This window comes from Triturus cristatus, chromosome 11 (assembly GCF_964204655.1).
Source record: "Triturus cristatus chromosome 11, aTriCri1.1, whole genome shotgun sequence".
Taxonomy (NCBI): Eukaryota; Metazoa; Chordata; class Amphibia; order Caudata; family Salamandridae; genus Triturus; species Triturus cristatus.
In genome coordinates, this window is record NC_140594.1 from 64,518,723 (window position 1) to 64,538,696 (window position 19,974).

The 19,974-nt window shown below is 48.9% G+C and overlaps 1 protein-coding gene across 6 annotated transcripts in view; it reads right to left on the reverse strand.

Moving 5' to 3' along the window:
• The window catches only part of FBRSL1 (fibrosin like 1), a 1,300,479-nt gene that overhangs the window by 311,915 nt on the left and 968,590 nt on the right, over positions 1-19,974 (reverse strand). The gene's annotated exons all lie outside the window — the stretch shown is intronic.

The window sequence follows — 19,974 nt, forward strand, 5'->3', positions numbered from 1 at the left end:
AAATTCTTTGTCGGGGAACATTTATGACGTCAACCAGCTCAAGTACAGGCAGACGGGAAAGGCTTGGGTCTTTAACTAACTATCACACTATCAGGTCCAGGTCCCTTCCCCGCTACTTCCATTACATTTCGTCTCTATAGCGCCTTGAGACCAATGAGGCTGTTAAAGCACTCAATTACAGCAAACAACCAACACCCTGCAGCATCCGCTGAGTGTAGTTTCACCAGTCACCCAAGTAAAAATGTAGTTTTATAAAAACGATCTTCTCTAATATTTGAGATCTGTGGATCACAGACCTCCACCTTGGTTCCAGCCGGCACCTTTTACCCACACTGCAGAGCCCAGGAGGGTCTTCCATACCTTAGTATGTCATTAAAGGGGAGGGCAGTGTGCATGAGCAGAGAGGGTCTCAGGCTGCGATTTCACCAGGAATGACTTTGCTGGTTGAGAAAACAGGCACTCAATAATACAGCGGTATTTGTTTTTTAAGTGCAGGGTGAGGAGAGGACAAACTCCTGTATCTCAAAGTGAATGAATAAGTCATAAGAATAAATAGATGCCCTTTAAGGTTTTTCAACCGCAAAGCCCACACAATCCAATTTTCTTCCTGGATAGACCTGGCATTTAACTCCATTCTACAGGCAGACATTCTCAGCGCAAGTCATGAGCGGGTGTAGCTGAGAGAAGACGCCTTGTCCGTCGCTTTTAGCGTTTTTCGGACAGCCAGAAGTGGCCACATCTTCTAGCACTACTGACCTAAAGAAGGACAGTGTACTGGAGCAAGGGCTCACCAAGATCCAAAGACCACAGAGAACTTCTGGTTCTGTTTCAGACCATCACGCCTGGAACTGGATCAGTGCAATTTCCAAGTAGAGCAACATGCCTGGTGCTCACCGAAGCCACGCCTCTTTGAGATATCAAGCTACCTCGCTTAGAAAGCACGGAGTGAGGCTGAAGGCTCCGGAACCACGTGGAGTCGATCCCAAAGCGTGAAGGTTTGTACTGTGCACGTATGGACCCATCCCTGTTCATCTGGGACTGAACCGGTGTTCAATTTGTTGACATGCATTGGTGTTCTCATACACCTGACCCCCCCAGGCCCTACCCCCCCACCCCGCCCACTGGAAGATACGCTTCACTGACTCAAACCTTCCAACTCCAATGATGGTCCATTTTTCAAAAACAATAACATCCTATTCTGCGCGCAGTGCCAAAGATTCTCTTTAGGAGAGGTGGCTTTCCAGCCTCTAGCAGGAGATAACAGAGGCTCCCCACCAATCACAAGGCACTTCTTGCAGTGACACGCTGTCCCTACGTGGAGCAGATGTGGTTCCTCTGTAGGAGATATTAAGGACAAAATCCATCCCCTGATTTGCCCAGGATCACACAATGTGATTTTTCACAACTTGAACTATACCCTAATAGTCCAGCAGTTCAAATGTAATCACGGATTCACACACAGGGCAGCCATGGACTAGAGGTTGCCTCACAGCAGTGAAAGCATGCCATTTCAGGAGGATAATGTTGTGATGTAGGGTTGAATGTAGGAATATGTAGATAACGGCAGTAGATGAGGAGAGGGTTTATTGTAAATTGACTGAATACATCACTGACCCTACCAGGAGCAGATGTAGTAAGATGCTCAGCCCTGGCCTGTCTGGCTCAAGCATCCTTCAGAGAACCCTCATAACCCTGACATGACATGACCTCATTGGCTACCATGACTAGCAGGATACCACAGATATGTGCAAGCTTGTCATAACTGCACAGTGCCTACAGTTCCTCTGCTGATTAAAGAGGGTCCTTAACTGACCACTGTGTTCAGGGATGACTTTAGGACATTAAATAAAATTCAGTGAACATTAATTATTATTATTTTTTCCTGCAGGGTACATCTGCAAGCAATATGGATTTTTCTTCGTTCGCCCTAATAGACCCATAACCAGTGAAGAAAAATGTTCACATGACTTGCGAATTACCATGAAACGGCGGCTCTAATGGTCACAATTAAGAAATTATATGGCCCTGAAAATTAAAGCGGAGCAGGATGCATGGCCTACGTTCGCCAGAGGCTTCCAGACGGGCCCGCGTGACGTCGCTTTGGCAGCAGGCTTTAAGGGGGATGGAAAAGTAGCCGACAACATGGCCGTCACATCTGGCCAGAGGCTATGCTCCGACTACTTTAATCAAAAAATTATTGGGGCTCATTGCGGGGGTGGATGTGGGTTCCTTTTTGCGCATGAGAGTTAAGGGCCTGTCCAAATATGTGTTGATGGAAACCATCTGTTATGCGCAAGTCCTCAGATATAGATACAAGTGCAGACGTGTGACGTGGCGTGCATGTGTTGAACATAGCTGTGGTCCTTTGAGGGCCTCCAGCCTTCAAATTGCGGTCACTTGAGGGCAACAAAACAACTGAACAAGGCAGACAGGAACAGCAATTAGCAAACATTAACCGAACCAGCCACATGTGGAGAACAGCAATCCAGCTCTGGTAAGGGTCGTATTAAAGGGGCACCCGGCATACCCTTTTAGGATTGGGGAAACATGCGTATTAGTGTCCGAAAGGTAGGTTGGTGGAGAGGGGGCAGGTGTGTGAGTGTGTGGGAGTGAGAGAGAGTGTGTGGGAGTGAGAGAGAGTGTGTGGGAGTGAGAGAGAGTGTGTGGGAGTGAGAGAGAGTGTGTGGGAGTGAGAGAGAGTGTGTGGGAGTGAGAGAGAGTGTGTGGGAGTGTGAGTGAGAGAGAGTGTGTGTGAGTGTGTGTGTCCCTTATTAGGGTAGGGCCCTTTCAAGAGTTTCAGCACATACAAGAGGTGGCATGCAGCCACCAGAGAGTTAAGGGGCGCTTTCAATGTTGTCAGATGAGATGACTTTGTTACAATCACTGTCATTTTAATAGGTTTATTTTAATTTTTAGGGACAGGTAAGCAGTTGCTTTTTTTAGTGCATTTGAAGAGCTTGTGGTCTTGTTTGCTTAAAGTCTTTGTCCATTTTTTAAAACACATATACTCCGGTGCTTTTTCTGCCAACATGTGTTTCATCCCATATGCGGTATACGGGCGCGGGAATTGTTCAGGACTGAAAAATAATAGTTCAAGAACACAGACATATTTTCAGGTACAGGCAAATGCCTGGAAGACTTCCATCTTTCAGAAAAGAGCTACCTTCCTTGAAAGTTAGATGAGCACAGCAGCGAGTTTGATATACCTGTGAATCGCAGCATTGCTACAAAAATAATCTATTACAATGTCACCAATTGTAATAATACAATCATATTTGATGGTATTAAAAGTGCCACTTAACTCTCTGGCGGCTCCATCCAACCTCCTGTGCGCACCGATCTCTTGAAGGGACTCTCTGGCGGCTCCATCCAACCTCTTGCATGCCCCAATCTCTTGAAGGGATTCTCTGGCGGCTCATCCAACCTCTTGCATGCACCAATCTCTTGAAGGGATTCTCTGGCGGCTCCATCCAACCTCTTGCATGCCCCAATCTCTTGAAGGGATTCTCTGGTGGCTCCGTCCAACCTCTTGCACCTACCAATCTCTTGAAGGGATTCTCTGGCGGCTCCATCCAACCTCTTGCATGCACCAATCTCTTGAAGGGATCCGCTCCAACCTCTTGCATGCCCCAATCTCTTGAAGGGATTCTCTGGCGGCTCCATCCAACCTCTTGCATGCACCAATCTCTTGAAGGGACTCTCTGGCGGCTCCGTCAAACCTCCTGCATGCACCGATCTCTTGAAGGGACTCTCTGGCGGCTCCGTCCAACCTCTTGCATGCCCCGATCTCTTGAAGGGATTCTCTGGCTGCTCCATCCAACCTCTTGCATGCCCCAATCTCTTGAAGGGATTCTCTGCGGCTCCATCCAACCTCTTGCATGCCCCGATCTCTTGAAGGGATTCTCTGGCTGCTCCATCCAACCTCTTGCATGCCCCAATCTCTTGAAGGGATTCTCTGCGGCTCCATCCAACCTCTTGCATGCACCAATCTCTTGAAGGGATTCTCTGGCGGCTCCATCCAACCTCTTGCATGCACCAATCTCTTGAAGGGACTCTCTGGCGGCTCCATCCAACCTCTTGCATGCCCCGATCTCTTGAAGGGATTCTCTGGCTGCTCCATCCAACCTCTTGCATGCCCCAATCTCTTGAAGGGATTCTCTGGTGGCTCCGTCCAACCTCTTGCATGCCCCGATCTCTTGAAGGGATTCTCTGGCTGCTCCATCCAACCTCTTGCATGCCCCAATCTCTTGAAGGGATTCTCTGGCTGCTCCATCCAACCTCTTGCATGCACCAATCTCTTGAAGGGATTCTCTGGCGGCTCCATCTAACCTCTTGCACGCCCCAATCTCTTGAAGGGATTCTCTGGTGCCTCCATCCAACCTCTTGCATGCACCAATCTCTTGAAGGGATCCGCTCCAACCTCTTGCATGCCCCAATCTCTTGAAGGGATTCTCTGGCGGCTCCATCTAACCTCTTGCATGCCCCGATCTCTTGAAGGGATTCTCTGGCGGCTCCATCCAACCTCTTGCATGCACCAATCTCTTGAAGGGACTCTCTGGCGGCTCCGTCCAACCTCTTGCATGCACCGATCTCTTGAAGGGATTCTCTGGCGGCTCCATCCAACCTCTTGCATGCACCAATCTCTTGAAGGGATTCTCTGGCGGCTCCATCCAACCTCTTGCATGCCCCGATCTCTTGAAGGGATTCTCTGGCGGCTCCATCCAACCTCTTGCATGCACCAATCTCTTGAAGGGACTCTCTGGCGGCTCCATCCAACCTCTTGCATGCCCCAATCTCTTGAAGGGATTCTCTGGTGGCTCCATCCAACCTCTTGCATGCCCCAATCTCTTGAAGGGATTCTCTGGCGGCTCCATCCAACCTCTTGCATGCACCAATCTCTTGAAGGGATTCTCTGGCGGCTCCATCTAACCTCTTGCACGCCCCAATCTCTTGAAGGGATTCTCTGGTGGCTCCATCCAACCTCTTGCATGCACCTATCTCTTGAAGGGATCCGCTCCAACCTCTTGCATGCCTCAATCTCTTGAAGGGATTCTCTGGCGGCTCCATCCAACCTCTTGCATGCCCCAATCTCTTGAAGGGATTCTCTGGCGGCTCCATCCAACCTTTGCACGCACCAATCTCTTGAAGGGACTCTCTGGCAGCTCCATCCAACCTCTTGCACGCCCCAATCTCTTGAAGGGATCCGCTCCAACCTCTTGCATGCCCCAATCTCTTGAAGGGATTCTCTGGCGGCTCCATCCAACCTCTTGCATGCCCCAATCTCTTGAAGGGATTCTCTGGCGGCTCTATCCAACCTCTTGCATGCACCAATCTCTTGAAGGGATTCTCTGGCGGCTCCATCCAACCTCTTGCATGCACCAATCTCTTGAAGGGATCCGCTCCAACCTCTTGCATGCCCCAATCTCTTGAAGGGATTCTCTGGCGGCTCCATCCAACCTCTTGCATGCCCCAATCTCTTGAAGGGATTCTCTGGCGGCTCCATCCAACCTCTTGCATGCACCAATCTCTTGAAGGGATTCTCTGGCGGCTCCATCTAACCTCTTGCACGCCCCAATCTCTTGAAGGGATTCTCTGGCGGCTCCATCCAACCTCTTGCATGCACCTATCTCTTGAAGGGATCCGCTCCAACCTCTTGCATGCCTCAATCTCTTGAAGGGATTCTCTGGCGGCTCCATCCAACCTCTTGCATGCACCAATCTCTTGAAGGGATCCGCTCCAACCTCTTGCATGCCCCAATCTCTTGAAGGGATTCTCTGGCGGCTCCATCCAACCTCTTGCATGCACCAATCTCTTGAAGGGATCCGCTCCAACCTCTTGCATGCCCCAATCTCTTGAAGGGATTCTCTGGCGGCTCATCCAACCTCTTGCATGCACCAATCTCTTGAAGGGATCCGCTCCAACCTCTTGCATGCACCAATCTCTTCAAGGGACTCTCTGGCGGCTCCACCCAGCCTCTTGCATGCACCAATCTCTTGAAGGGACTCTCTGGCCGCTCCATCCAACCTCTTGCATGCACCAATCTCTTGAAGGGACTCTCTGGCCGCTCCATCCAACCTCTTGCATGCACCAATCTCTTGAAGGGATTCTCTGGCGGCTCCATCCAACCTCTTGCACGCACCAATCTCTTGAAGGGATTCTCTGGCGGCTCCATCCAACCTCTTGCATGCCCCAATCTCTTGAAGGGATTCTCTGGCGGCTCCATCCAACCTCTTCCACCCACCAATCTCTTGAAGGGACTCTCTGGCGGCTCCATCCAACCTCTTGCACGCACCAATCTCTTGAAGGGACTCTCTGGCGGCTCCATCCAACCTCTTGCACGCACCAATCTCTTGAAGGGATTCTCTGGCGGCTCCATCCAACCTCTTGCATGCACCAATCTCTTGAAGGGACTCTCTGGCGGCTCCATCCAACCTCTTGCATGCCCCAATCTCTTGAAGGGATTCTGTACTCTGGTGTGGTAGATGTACTAAGTATTCTGCCCAGTTGTAGTTTTCATTGCAGGAGTGCGAGTCTGGTGTTGTGGGTTAGCCAACAGTGGAGCGGGGACTCATCGGTGGAGCCGTCCATGGACAGACCATGCCCAATATAGTGACAGGGACTTTGTGATGACTGTTGGGAGAGGAGATGCTACAGGGTTTCCACAGGGGCCTGAGAAATAAGTTCAGACGATGGTGAGTAGGACAGGGCAACCAGAGCAGCCTTCACTTAGTCGCGGACTGCTGGGCTGAGGAGCTAGAAGCAGAAGTCGATTCACGGCAGAGGAGTGAAGCACGGCTGGCTCCAAGCCATTACAGACAGTGATTGACGGGTACAACACACCTCCCAACCAGCTTCTGCTCACTCCAGGACCACCAGCCTCCTGCCATCGGCTGTGTCTGCAGCCGCAGTCGAGAAAGCACAGACTTCAGATTCAGACATGTACCAATGATGGGACCACCCTAGTCCTTCCTTCACTTTATGGCTTTCCAAAAACATGCCCTCTGTCCTACTGTTCACATCAGGGTGCAATGGTACAACATGAGTTCTATTCAGGGCCGGACTGGCTGTAGTGGGCATCTGGTGAGGCTGGAAGGGTGGGAGGCAGTTTTTCAGCGGTGGGGGCCGCTTTTGTTACTGGGGGCCGCTTTTATAGCGGTGCTGCACGATCGGCCCTCAGAAACAAAAGCAGCAGTGCTTCACACTTGCATAACCCTCATTCGCCCCCTTGGAGGCTGGTCCGCCACAGTTGCCAGGGCTGCTTTGGGTTCCCAGTCCGGCCCTGGATCTCATGCAGACTGTAGAAAGGCAGGCATTCTGCAAATTGGTATTAAACCCAGCTGACACACAGACATATACATCTGGACAAAAGGGTCCCTTAACAATCAAACTGAGGGATGACTCTTTTAATGCACATGTTCTCTCCCTCTCTCTTGGCATCTTCGGCCCCTTTCACATTACTAGACAGACTGTCAGGGGTTCTGTTCTTTGGAGCCAGAAGCAGTGGTCACTTGGAGGTCACCATGGCTCTCCAGAGGAATGGATTATTTCCATGTGTATCACATGGTCCACTTTCACCTATGGCGCTCCCTGGAGCGGGGCAGCGTACACAATCCAACAGGCACTCCTCCGTCACAGCCCTTGATATTGTGTGTTCTCAACCATCTGTGCAGAAGATTTGTCATTTTGTCACCAAATGATTGCCTATCGCGCCGGCTTCCACTCCGACAGCCACCCTGCCACCACCGCTTATCATTGAATCCTCTGCGGGCCCCTTCTAGTCGCTACCCCACAATTTCACAATCATTCTTTTGGGCAATCTGTAAGAAGGCATTTCTCTAATGTACATTCCAGAGCAAGGCTGAATGTCATTTAAAGAGCCCCCCTTTCCATAAAAGTACCAATAATGATACATAAATGGGGCGAAGAAGGAATGATAGATAGAGAAAGATACACAGACAGAGAGCAAGACAAGATGATTAATGAGACACAAAACTGCCCCCGTTTGCCTCAAAAACCTTCTTGGCATTTGCCAGGGCTACAGATGGCACGTGTTATGGATAAGCAAAAGACAGGAGCGAGTACATAACTGCAGTACAGAGGATAAGAGAACTAATAAAATAAGTGAGGGATGTTCCTTGAGATGAAGAACCAACATTGAACAGAATATTCCTGGATACAAAGAACCCCAAAATAGGAAGCTGTGTAAGATCGATCACAATACGGAATTTGGCTGAGGAACCTGTGTTATCGAGTATCTTCAAAAAGAGAACCCCAGTACTAAAACCTGAACATGATCCTCCATAAGGTGGAGAATTAAACTAAAATAACTGTGCAGGATATTTTATAGAATAAAAGGGAAAAGATTAGGAGCTTCAGAAAATCTTTTATATGGAAAAACTTTAAGAAAGAGATTAAACTGTCTGAAATTCTGTAAGATGGAGAGTTCAAATATCAGGAGATTGTACGATCGCCGATTAGGTGAAGAACCACAAGATTAAAATCTGTGTAGGATCTTTTATACGAACTAGAACTTTCAGAATGGAAGCTGTGTTGTAACACCTTTAAGAAGGAGAAGATAACATTAAGGGGCACCGTGAAATCCCGAAAGCGATATACAGGATCATCTTTAAGAAAAAGAGCCTATATAGTTTCCTATAATACGAGGGAGCTGTGTAAGATTTTCATTAAGAGCAACTTTGAAACAGAAAGCTGTGTTGGAAGAACTCTAAGTGGGCGAGCAGTGACATTAAGAGTTGTGTGGGATCTGTAAGATTTGGAACCTCAAGATTAAAAGCGGTGTGTAAAATCGTCTATAAGAATCAGAACCTCAATACAAAGAGCGATGTAAGAGCTTCCCGAAGATGCGCATCTTCGTTAAGATCAGCTCTGCCATAGGAAGTTGCGTCAAAACATTTATAAGGAAGACAAGCTACATTCCAAGAGGTGTTTAATTTCTTCTGAGATAAGAGAAGCCTAAGGTTCTAAAGCTGTGTAGAAGTGCCAAGGTGATGACGATTTTAAAGATAAGCGATGTATGATCTGTGAAAAAGAGACAGATTCAACAGATTGCAACTCTGGGTATGAGCATGGAAGAACTGACAGAATTTCCAATAGGTAGATGATATTGTAAGGAAGCTTCTAAGAAGATTTGGCTAATGAACGAAATCCACGCACTTTTTCTTTTTTTTAAAAAAAAACAAACACAAAGTTGTCAGATAAAACAAATACAAATTTTAAAAAACGAATACAGCAATATTGAGACACGTCCTCGCACTTCTTCTCACCACCCTGGGATTACAAAATACAACCACGATGCCTTGATAGGAGTCTTTCCCCTGTGGTCCACAGTTCAAGGCACCGGGTATCTTTCTTGAATCTTTTGGCCGCTGCCTCAGCTGTACAGTTTCTCCCTATCCCCCTGGCTCCATTTTTCTGAAGGTTTCTAGATCCCTATCTCCTTGTGGGCCACCTTACTTTTCAAAATGTTTAGGGCATCTACTTTCCTCATATATCATTTTTTTCCCAGTGCCCTGAACAGATACGTTCCCTGTGCCCATTTTTGCAGTCCTGGTCATGACGTGCTATCCTATTTCTGGGTGATATTTAGGTCGAGCCTGGGTAGCGCATGCGCTGCGAGGAATGCTGTATTCGAGTATGGACTTGAAGCCTTGCCCACTCTCCACCAGGGTCGGACTGGCCATAGCGGGCACCGGGCGTTTCCCCGGTAGGCCGCTAGGGTGGTGGCCGGTTTTGGGCCCCTGGGGGCCGTTTTTGTTACCGGGGGTTGGCAATATCAGCACCCTGTAACAAAATTGGCCTAAACCAGCCCTCGCAAACTGCTTGGCTGCACTCCCCCTCACCCCAGGAGGGGCCAGCTGAGCAGTGTGCCAGGGCCGGTTTCCGTTCCCAGTCCGGCCCTGCTCTCCACCCATATTCGTAATTGGCTTGTACCATTGTCCTTTGTATATGCTGGCTTCTGATTCGTTACTAGGCTTGTTAGTCCCTCCTTAGTACCGCCTTGACTTCATTTGTAACCTCCTATGAGTACTGGCCCTTTTACTTCGGTTGTTACACAGTATGTCTTATTTAGTCTGTAAGCACTATTTTCTTGAATGTGTTTCTCCTACTGCAGGCCTCACTTGCTTTCCTGCAACATTCAGCACGCCATGCACGCTTTCACTTTCCAAGCAGCCCGGGACAATGGCGGGAGCTTCTTTGAAGTGAAATAGGTCTCGTATTTACAAGAGTTTGAGCTATTGGCAATGTAAATGACAATGCCTTTTATGTATGTGTTAATTATTAAAACAGATAAATAAAAGGCATTGTCATTTACAATGCTAATAGATTAAACTCTGGCAAATGCGAGACCTATTGTATTGCAAATGCTTGTTTTTTTTGTCAGTATGAATGCTAAGTGACAGCAGTCTTTAATGAGACGTAGCATCAGATTCCTTCCATATTCCCATTAACGCCAGGGGAGCGTGTGCACTAACGGGCCCTCAAGTAGCGTCTTCCAATTTGTGTACCACCCCTTGCCAAAGTGTTTGAAGTTTGGGACCTTCACATAATGTGACGGAAGGTGCCCTTCTGACCACAATTTCTCAGGCACATGTCATTGCTGGCTTTTTTATACAGCAGGACTCTGGTACAGTACATTCCAGACCTTCCCAAACGTTTTAGAACAGGGACTCACTTGTTAGTAGGACAAAACCTTTGAGACCCATGTAGCTGTAATACCCACGAGGTAGGCAATTTTTTAATGTAACTAAAGCATCATGTGTTAGTGCACTGTCATTTACAGACAGCACATTTTCCATTGAAATGGTCACTCAATGTGCATAGGAATACGGCTTTATAGATATAACTATATTCCACACAAATGATAATGTGTGGAAATCGAGTTTCCGTGAATATTTATCAAGTGTCTTGATTTGTTCTGATCCTACTAAAACCTTTCTTTCCATCACAAATAATTAGAATTACGAAAAAAGTGCTTCACTTTGCTCCTGTAGCTGCTGAGTGTGTACAGCTCATTTAAATGTTTTTACATTTTGTTTTGTGGTGGGGAAAAATGACACCCTCTAGCTTTCCTTTCACACTTCATGTACCCCAGCAGGACTGCCACATAATTCACCTTACTTTTCTTTCTCTGACTGCACAGTGAAAGGAGTTGGTAAACACCAGTCCCCATGTTAAAAATAAGCAGCAGAAGAAATAGCTTGATAGTTGACCACTTTCTGTGAAGAGCAGCAAATGTGACCGATAAATATAGGATTTAAAGGCATCTTTATTTATTGCCTGGACATTGTCGGCCCACTACAAATTGGCGACCCACCCACAGTTTGGGAAACACCGTTAGATTCTATGCAGTATTTTCAGCAGGATTGGGTGGAAGCTTGCCGTTATGGCGACTTCTCTAGGGAATTGCAAAGCCTCTCTCCAATCGGCATCGTCCAACTCCCCTAAGTCCCTCTGCCAGTATGACTGTGGTTTCACATCAATGTAGTGTATGTGAGAGAGATGGCCTTTGTGGTTATGGGTCCATCCAGTAATCTCCTCTCTATGAGGGAATCCTCATTGGGTTCCTCGCCTTGATAACGAATGTGTATCATATTCGATCTGAATGTACTCAAAGGGTACTATACCATTTGCGTCCCACACGTCCTCTAGTGCGGAGAGGCCAACGGCATTCCATTTTTTGAAGCCTGGCAACTCTGTCACTCGGTCGAGTCTTGTACCCAACCACACAGGGATTTTGCTGTTAGTCTCTTACCCCATCCCATTTCTCTATTTAACTTCGGCCAATCCGTCACGCACTTGACCTGCCATACGAAAGAAAGAGTAGAGTCCGAAACAACGCTCATTTCCATCACCTCTTTCAGTGAAAGGGTGCTGGGTGTGCCCTTCCGAGTAAGCCTTGAGGGCGCAGAGCATCGACCACAGCTTCTCGACGACAGCTCCCGGTACGCTATTGTTACTAATAAGCAGTATCATGATGGAAAATGTAGACCACCCCAGCAAAAACCCAACAAGAATGAGATGTAACCACAGGTGTAGTGGTTCCCCAGATGACCCCACATGCCCTGGAGAACCAATCAAGGGTGCAGAGGACCACAGATGAAAGCCACGGTGGAGAGCGCGACAGGGGGCCTGCCGGACAACCTCCAGCAGATGAGCTGCTTTCAAACTCCAAAGCCCTTGTGTTAAAAAATAGCCATATCCCGGCCCGGCCCCCTCCACATAATGATATGTAATCAAAGGGAGAAGCTTCTGGGATCCCACACCCCCTCCCCCAGCATAAATTAGGTGTATAATCACCCCAGCACTTAATTTCCATGGGCTGTTCCTAATTACCATAATGTTCTATGATAAGCCAGCTCTCTCCCTGCACTCCAGCTTCTGCACACAGCTTGCTGCTGTCACACTCGCCTTATGCCTTCCCTCCCCTCCAACCTCTGGAGAAGAGAAGGCATTCAGCGGTGGAGAGAGAGAAACAGGGAGATTTCAAGCTGGAGACAGATGTTTGTCTGAAACAAGGGATATTTGCTGCTGAACCACAAGTTGATGGCTGCAGGTTCAACCTTGGCTTGGAGAGAATTTCCTTCCAGTGAGAACAATTACCAGTGGCGGCCATTATGGTTCGGGGGTGGCGGGGCAGGGGCGGGGATGGAGGGTAAAAAAAAATTCTATTACCTGACCGCCACATCTCTCCACTGTCTCTTCCACATCGTGTCTCCTCATCTCGTCTTCCAGGAAGCACCAGCGCTCACCATAGCCAATCACAACGCTTCAATGCAGTGTTGTCATTGGTAAGCACCCAGGCTCTCCTGAGCCAATCACAGCGCTGCAGTGCAGCGTTGTGATTGGTCTGAGTGGTGTGGTTCAGTGCTCAGATGGGGAATGGGAGCCTGGGCATGTTCTTCGCCCAGGCTGTAATGCAGTCTGGGTGGAGAACCTGCAAAGTGCGCATGATGTTTTGGCTGGCCCGAGAGGGCTGGCCCAAGTGCCAAGCGCACTTTAGAGTGCTGCAACCACTCCTTCTGACAGTACTAAAAATAAAATCAGGTATAATTAAAACTTTTCTTTTACGCTGCTTGTGAGCAGTGAGGCGACGCTCCTTCGCCTTAGCGGAGGAGCCGCCACTGAACAGTTACTTTTGGGATAGGACACCTTGCAGATGCAAGTGTGCATTCTAATATTTGTATAGTGCGTCATAGCTTGACCTTAAAGCACTGTCTGTGTGGTCAGTGAGAAGCATCACAACTTGTTGTGGCTGTATGGGACACTAAGTGTTTTAGTGGGACCTAGGTGGGAAGTTTTGGGTTTCATGCAGGCCTGTTGCTGCACTCAGGCGCGTCCCTGACGCAGATCGTGTAGGATAGACCCCCACATGAAACTACAGACGATGAAACGCCCTAAGACGACCCCGGCAGTGACGGGTCTCCCTTATCCGCAAGAACTCTTTAAAGGGTCTCTCCATGGATTTTTCCCTTTCTGATATTTTTGGGCTTTGACTCCTTGTGGCGAATGTTCTCTCCTCTCAGGAATCACTCACCTCCCCAAACAATGACTGTACGATGTATTCCTATGTCAGAGGAATCAACGACACACCAAACCTAGTGTTCAAGGGCAGCTTCATAGTGTTCAAGGGGAGATAGATGGGGTTCACGTGGCAATGCCAGGTCTATAGAACCAGTCAAAAACCCAAATGCCTGGCACCAACCGAAATGAATGCCACAGCACAACCGGCATCAAGCACACAAAATCAGCAACTTAACACATCACAAGCCACCCTGCAGACATGAAGAATGGCACATACCACTCTGCTCACAAGAGAGTTTCCCACGTGGCATGCCACAAACAGCCGACACTACACACTGGAGGGAACTTCTACCTTACACCCAGGTACATCAATACACTCACTCAATACACACAGAAGCCAAGCACCCAAGTCAGAGATGAATGAATAAAGGAAATAAACACAGCCACCTACATGAAAATGTATACATAACACCAGTGGCGCCTAGGAATATTAACGTATAGTGCGGCACAATGGCGCAAAACTCACCATGTCTGCGGCTCCCCCGGCGCCGCCCTTTTGCCCTGGAGTCCACGATCAGCAATGGAAGGACTTCATTCCTGCCCAGTGGAACACCAATCCAACCAATCCTGGAGCTCCTCTCGTAAGCATGAGAGCAGCTCCAGGACTGGAAGAAGCAGGCCAACCAGGGGCTAATTTTGAGGTTGGGAACATGTGCCAGAAATCCCCCGGGAATGCTAGGTCTACAGTGCGCATGTCAGGCTGGCCATAGCATGCCAGTCGGGCAACCCAACAAGCGCTCTGCAGGGGGAGCTGTAATCCTGAAATCGCAGGATTCAATCCCGTCCCCTGTCCTCACTCACGTGAGCCAGCACAAAATACAATGGCATTGCCGCGCCATTGTATTTATTTGTGTGTGCCTGCAGCGCTCGCAGCTTCTCTACTAGAGGGGGAGCCGCCTTTGCATAACACATCTTCACAAGCTGCATCGCACTCGAGGGAAACCAGGAGTTATCACCAGACTGCCTACAGCGCTACGACACCGCAACAGCAGAATGTGCGCTACAAAAATTCAGATTAAATATACAACAAATCACTGAGAGCTTTACCGTGGCTTCTGACTCAACACTAACACTCTGATCCCATTCCAGCAATGGGCAGAATTAAAAACATAAAGCAAGTTATGCCTTCTTTCACCTACACTATTTATCTGTGTCTGTAGGTACATGACAGTCTTCATGTTTGAAGGGTATTTGACTGTCTCTGTGTCCTGGGAACAGTCCAGCCCAAACTGCTAGGCCAGGTCCTCCCTAGAAACAAGCATCCTGGGATTGTTTTTGGGGCATCATCCCTCATCAGCCAGGCGAGCTTGAATCCAGTGGCGCAGTGGGCATCGTGGTGAGGTGAGCAAAAGAACGATGGATTCAACCCAGATCGCTTGACTCAGGGTGGTTGGTTGAAAAGTTTCAGCACTCCATCCATCATCTTGTGTTTGCTAAAGGTATGTGACTGCTGCCGTGTCTAAAGGTATGTGACTGTCTAATGGCATGTGTCTTTTTCCGTGTCTAAAGATTTGGGACTGTCTCCGTGACTGAAGGTATGTGACTGCTGCCGTGTCTAAAGGTATGTGACTGTCTAATGGCATGTGTCTTTTTCCGTGTCTAAAGATTTGGGACTGTCTCTGTGACTGAAAGTATGTGACTTCCTCCATATCTGAATTATTACCAGCGTGTATGTGACGCAGGTCAGGGCTCTTTCTGGCCAGGAAAAGCAAGAATTCGAGTCAGGTTTTCAGGAAAGTGCAGTATGCAAATGTAGCGCATTAAGATTCACTGTATGTACAGGCGCCTCATGCATGTTCATGCTGGAGGCACTGAAATCACGGAGGTGTTGTGGAGCTAATGGTCTGACCTTGGGGCGGCCGCAGCAATCAGGCAGGACCCCGCCTTGCAACCCCGGCTCCGGCTGCGCCAATGATCCGGTCTCGGGGCGCTGCATGAGGGCAGCAGTTTCAAACCTGCCTTCGGAATTCTGGAGATGCTTGAAATTGTGTCCAATTTTCATTTGTAGGAAATCATTCTATAAGATTTTACCTCTGTGTGGGGGTGGAGACCACCGTCAGGATCACTTTACCTCAACTTCGTGAAGGGACTGGGCTGCAGCAACCCTAAAAGAGGACGACCACCAAGAATCCATCTTCCAAATTTACACCGTGACAGACTGGACCGGGGGCCTCGCACTTGTCTCACAAGCACCAGAGTCAAGTGCGGGCTGGACTACATCGGTTTAAGGCAGTGGGACACAATGGCTGCATGTTTGAATATTCGTGGGCTATCCTGGGGGTTAACAGAGGCACCTGGGCAGCCGGGCAGGTCAGTTAAGGGGCTTTCTCACTTGATACCTTCCAGATTGGTGGCCCCATGTGACTTATCAATCAATCAATCATTGTACTTATAAAGCGCGCTACTTACCCATGAGGGTCTCAAGGCGTTGAGGGGCGGAGAGGGGGGGGGGGGGGGTTGCCGCAACTGCTCGAAGAGCCAGGTTTTGAGGAGTCTACTGAAGGTGAGCAGGTCTTGGGTCTGTCGTAGGTGGGCAGGGAGGGTGTTCCAAGTTTTGGCGGCGAGGAAGGAGATGGATCTGCCGCCGGAGGTAGTTCGTTGGATGCGGGGGACGGCGGCAAGGCTGGCGGAGCGGAGCTGGCGGGTGGGGGTGTAGAAGCTGAGTCTCCTGTTGAGGTAGGCTGGTCCGGTGTTGTGGAGTGCTTTGGTGAGCGCGGGTGAGCATCTTGAAGGTGATCCTCTTGTCGACGGGGAGCCAGTGTAGGTCTCTCAGGTGGGGGGTGGTGTGGCTGTGGCGGGGGACGTTGAGGATCAGTCGGGCGGAGGCGTTTTGGATGCGTTGCAGTCGTCGCAGGTCTTTGGCCGGGATTATGACACACTCTGTCCCCCCTTCCCCGGCCCAGGAGTTATTTTTGGCAGCGAAAGAGTTGCGTTTGGCCACAAAACAGGTGGACAACCTTGGCATCAGGAATATAAGTGCAGGTGAACTCAACTTGGAATTGGTTTTAAGTCTTTAGCTCAACCCGGGGAAGGGGTATCGTGGGCTCTAGTTTGAGGCTGGTGGCGTCTGCTAGAGCGGTTGTCCATACTCTAACTGGGCGCTCCATTATGCACCCTTGGGAATGCTAGGTGGGGAGATGGTGGCTGCACCAGGGGACCAGAGTACGGCCTGGATGCCCAGGTCCCATTTGGGTGCCAGGGGGATTACCGCTATTGGATGGTTCAGAATCCATGGTTGTTTTGGGGGGCCAGCTTTCACGCCGGCCCATGCTCCCTCTATTTTGAGCGATCAGGTGAGGTTGCCTTGCAAAGGACTATTAACGGTGGGGTTCGCAAGGGGGGTTTCTCCCCCAGCTCAAGAGAATTGAATTAGGTGACGCCACAGGGCACCCGAGGGGTGGTCAACCATGACTCCGACAGCTTTTAAGAAATGCAAGAATATGGGTAGGATATTATCATGTGTCAGTTGAATTAAATCATCAGCCCGGCTACTGCACATATTATAAATTAATATGAAAATGGATTTACTTAAACATGTTTTTACTTGATAAGTTGTGTTTATGATGTCTGAAAAATATGGCTTAAGAATGGAATATCCTCCAACGCAAGAATGGCAGTGAGGTTTGGGTCATATTTGTGGGACCAGCAGCGGATTCACAATGGTGATGTCGAACGTCATGGGGTCGACTGGACTCAATGCGCTCCCACGCCTGTGCCTCTTGGCTGAAAGATAACAATGCGTATCTGCGATGTGCATAATTGCCCAGGGGTTTCTGTGGCACTAAATACCAGCTATTTATTGTTACCTAACTCTATGGTTTTTATTTTAAAGACTGAACCCACTGGGAATATGTAGGGGAGTAGGTCAGTAAGATTGGGGGGGGGGGGGGGTCGGGGAGTGTGAGCTTCAGATTTTCCAACAATCACACTGGTACATAATGTCTAAATACATTATGCGGCAAGAATGGCACGTGAGAGGGGATAAAGGGACAATGAAAAGGGAGACGAATGTGGATTGGTCGGGATATTAACTGAGAGAAATCTAAACAAAATATTTTTCAACATAACAGACATGTTTTAAGACTTTCAAAGCAGAGGGAGAGAGTGTATGTGTGTTTGTTTTTGTCTGTGCTTATTAAACATTCCTTGTGACACCTCACCATATCCGACTGAAAGCACCTGTACTCAACAATTTTTCAGAATGTACATTTATTTAGGGGGTGTAACACCCCAAACACCACCCCTGAAGCTGCGCCCCTGGGAATAGAATCCATACCATGGGATGAAACATAGGTCCAGACGGTCAGTGTAGTAGTCCACTGAGCCATGAAACCTGATTAAGTATTAAAATGGTCATGGATTGTCTTTGCCTTGATCAGTACCAACTTAAGGGGAATCACTCACGCTCCCTCCTGCTGTCGTGGGATTCCCATCAGAAAATACGCTTTGGCGTCTCACAACGGGATAGGAAGCGCTACATAAAAGCCCCAACACAAAAGCTACACATTGACGCTACACAAAGCCCTAAAAAATAAACAAAATCTTGTTTGAAGCCTAAATGTGTGCACAGGAAACTTTCAATAAAGCGTTTTCAAAATTATTTCCACTTTTCATCTCAGTTAATTGAGAATTCTGCGGGCATCTGTGAAACATGTTCTGCTCAGTAAGGCAAAATTCACTGGTTTTGGAGTGCTTTATTCCATTAATTTGAAATACTGTTTACATGGCACCATGGTCTGGACCGGAGTATGATCACTCACCGGAGTGCGATCTTTATCCGGCCACTCACTTCACACGAGCAAACAGCTCAAGTGACACCAGGCAAGTCCTCTCTCCACACAAAAATCAGAAAAACCATCTGAAGTGCCGTGTCCAGATCTAAACGCCTCACCTGGACCATCGTGGTCTGCTGCTGCCTATGTTGTGCGGTGTTTGGTGTGTGCTCCCATGTGAAACTTGTGCACTGCCAGTGAGGCGAGGTGACTCAGGAAGTCCACCATGGAGGGGAAGCTTGCACCAAATTTGCCCTCCTTTTTCTTTGATATCGATGCAGACTACTGTCTGAAGTGCTTTTGAAACAAACATACCACTGGGAGGACACTGACATCACACAATAGACAGAGGGCGAGAGCGCTGAAAGAGAGGCCCAAGACGAACGAGAGTTCCAGCACGGTGCTGTGACCACAATTTGCAGTGACAACTTTTTGGTACACCTCGTTTTTTGCCCTGAGCTGTGCCCTCAGGCAGCACCGTCTGCGATTCAAAGTTACTACTTTTCAAGGCTTCCGAAAAATACTTGAGTAATTTATAACTTTCCCCAAAATTTCCCAGGACTGGAGTTAGAATAGTAAACAAGCCTCCTGATATATTTGGTGGAAAGTTGCTTTTCCTCAAAATATTCTAGGGCTGGAGCTAGGGTAGTAATTTTGACTTTACAGTGTCTGCCACGCCCACTGCTGCCCTGAGGGCACAGTTCAGGGCAAAAAACAACTTTTTACAGACTTTTTCTGGGTTAAATGCTGCCACTTAGACCCTGGTAAGAAGGGTGCGAGGGCACAGCTGGACTGGAAACCAAAACCGGCCCTGGCAAGCAGCTCAGCCAGCTCCCGGGAAAGGGGGAGGGGGGCGGGGGGTGCTAGTTGAAAGGATCACTCCCCTATCTCCACAGCCAGGCTGATATTGCAGCTATGCTTCAAAACCGGTCCCTGGTAACAAAAAAAACAGCTCCACAGGGGTCCAAAACCAGCCCACTGGGGAAACGGCAGGTGCCGGCTATGGCCAGTCCGGCCTTGCGCGAGGAGCTCTCAATGAGAAGGGCTCAGCCTCTCCTGCACATCCTCCCTCTGCCCCAGTCCTTCACTGCAACTTCCCCTCTCCATCAATCCCCAAAGCTTCAGAGCACACCCCGCCCCACAGCAGGGATTGGTTTTGAATTAAGGGGGTGATGAAGGCGCTGGCCTGCTCGGCTTCTTCCCAGGAGCGCCTAATCTGATTTCATTAAGGAGATCAGGGCGGATGATGGCCGCGCGCCAAACACTGAGCCCGGCCACTTTAGTATAAAAAAATCATTAAGCCTGTCAAGGTGTCAGCGGGCGGGCTGTACGTTATTGGCGACGTGGGCACGGCGTTGGGGCGGGGGTCCTGGCCTCCCCAGTAAATCATCAGAACCACAAGGTCACAAATTAAGCAGTGACGGAAAGGCAATGTAGCATCTTCCAATTCGTGCGGATCCAAGAGATATCGGCGAAGGGGTGGGGGGAAGGGGGGGGCGCCAGGGAAAGGCCCAAAAAGCGCGGTAAGGCTGTTCAGGGCTTCTGAACCAGCCGTTCAGAGGTACCAGCTTGATCTGACATTCTCCCGCCCGCCACCCAC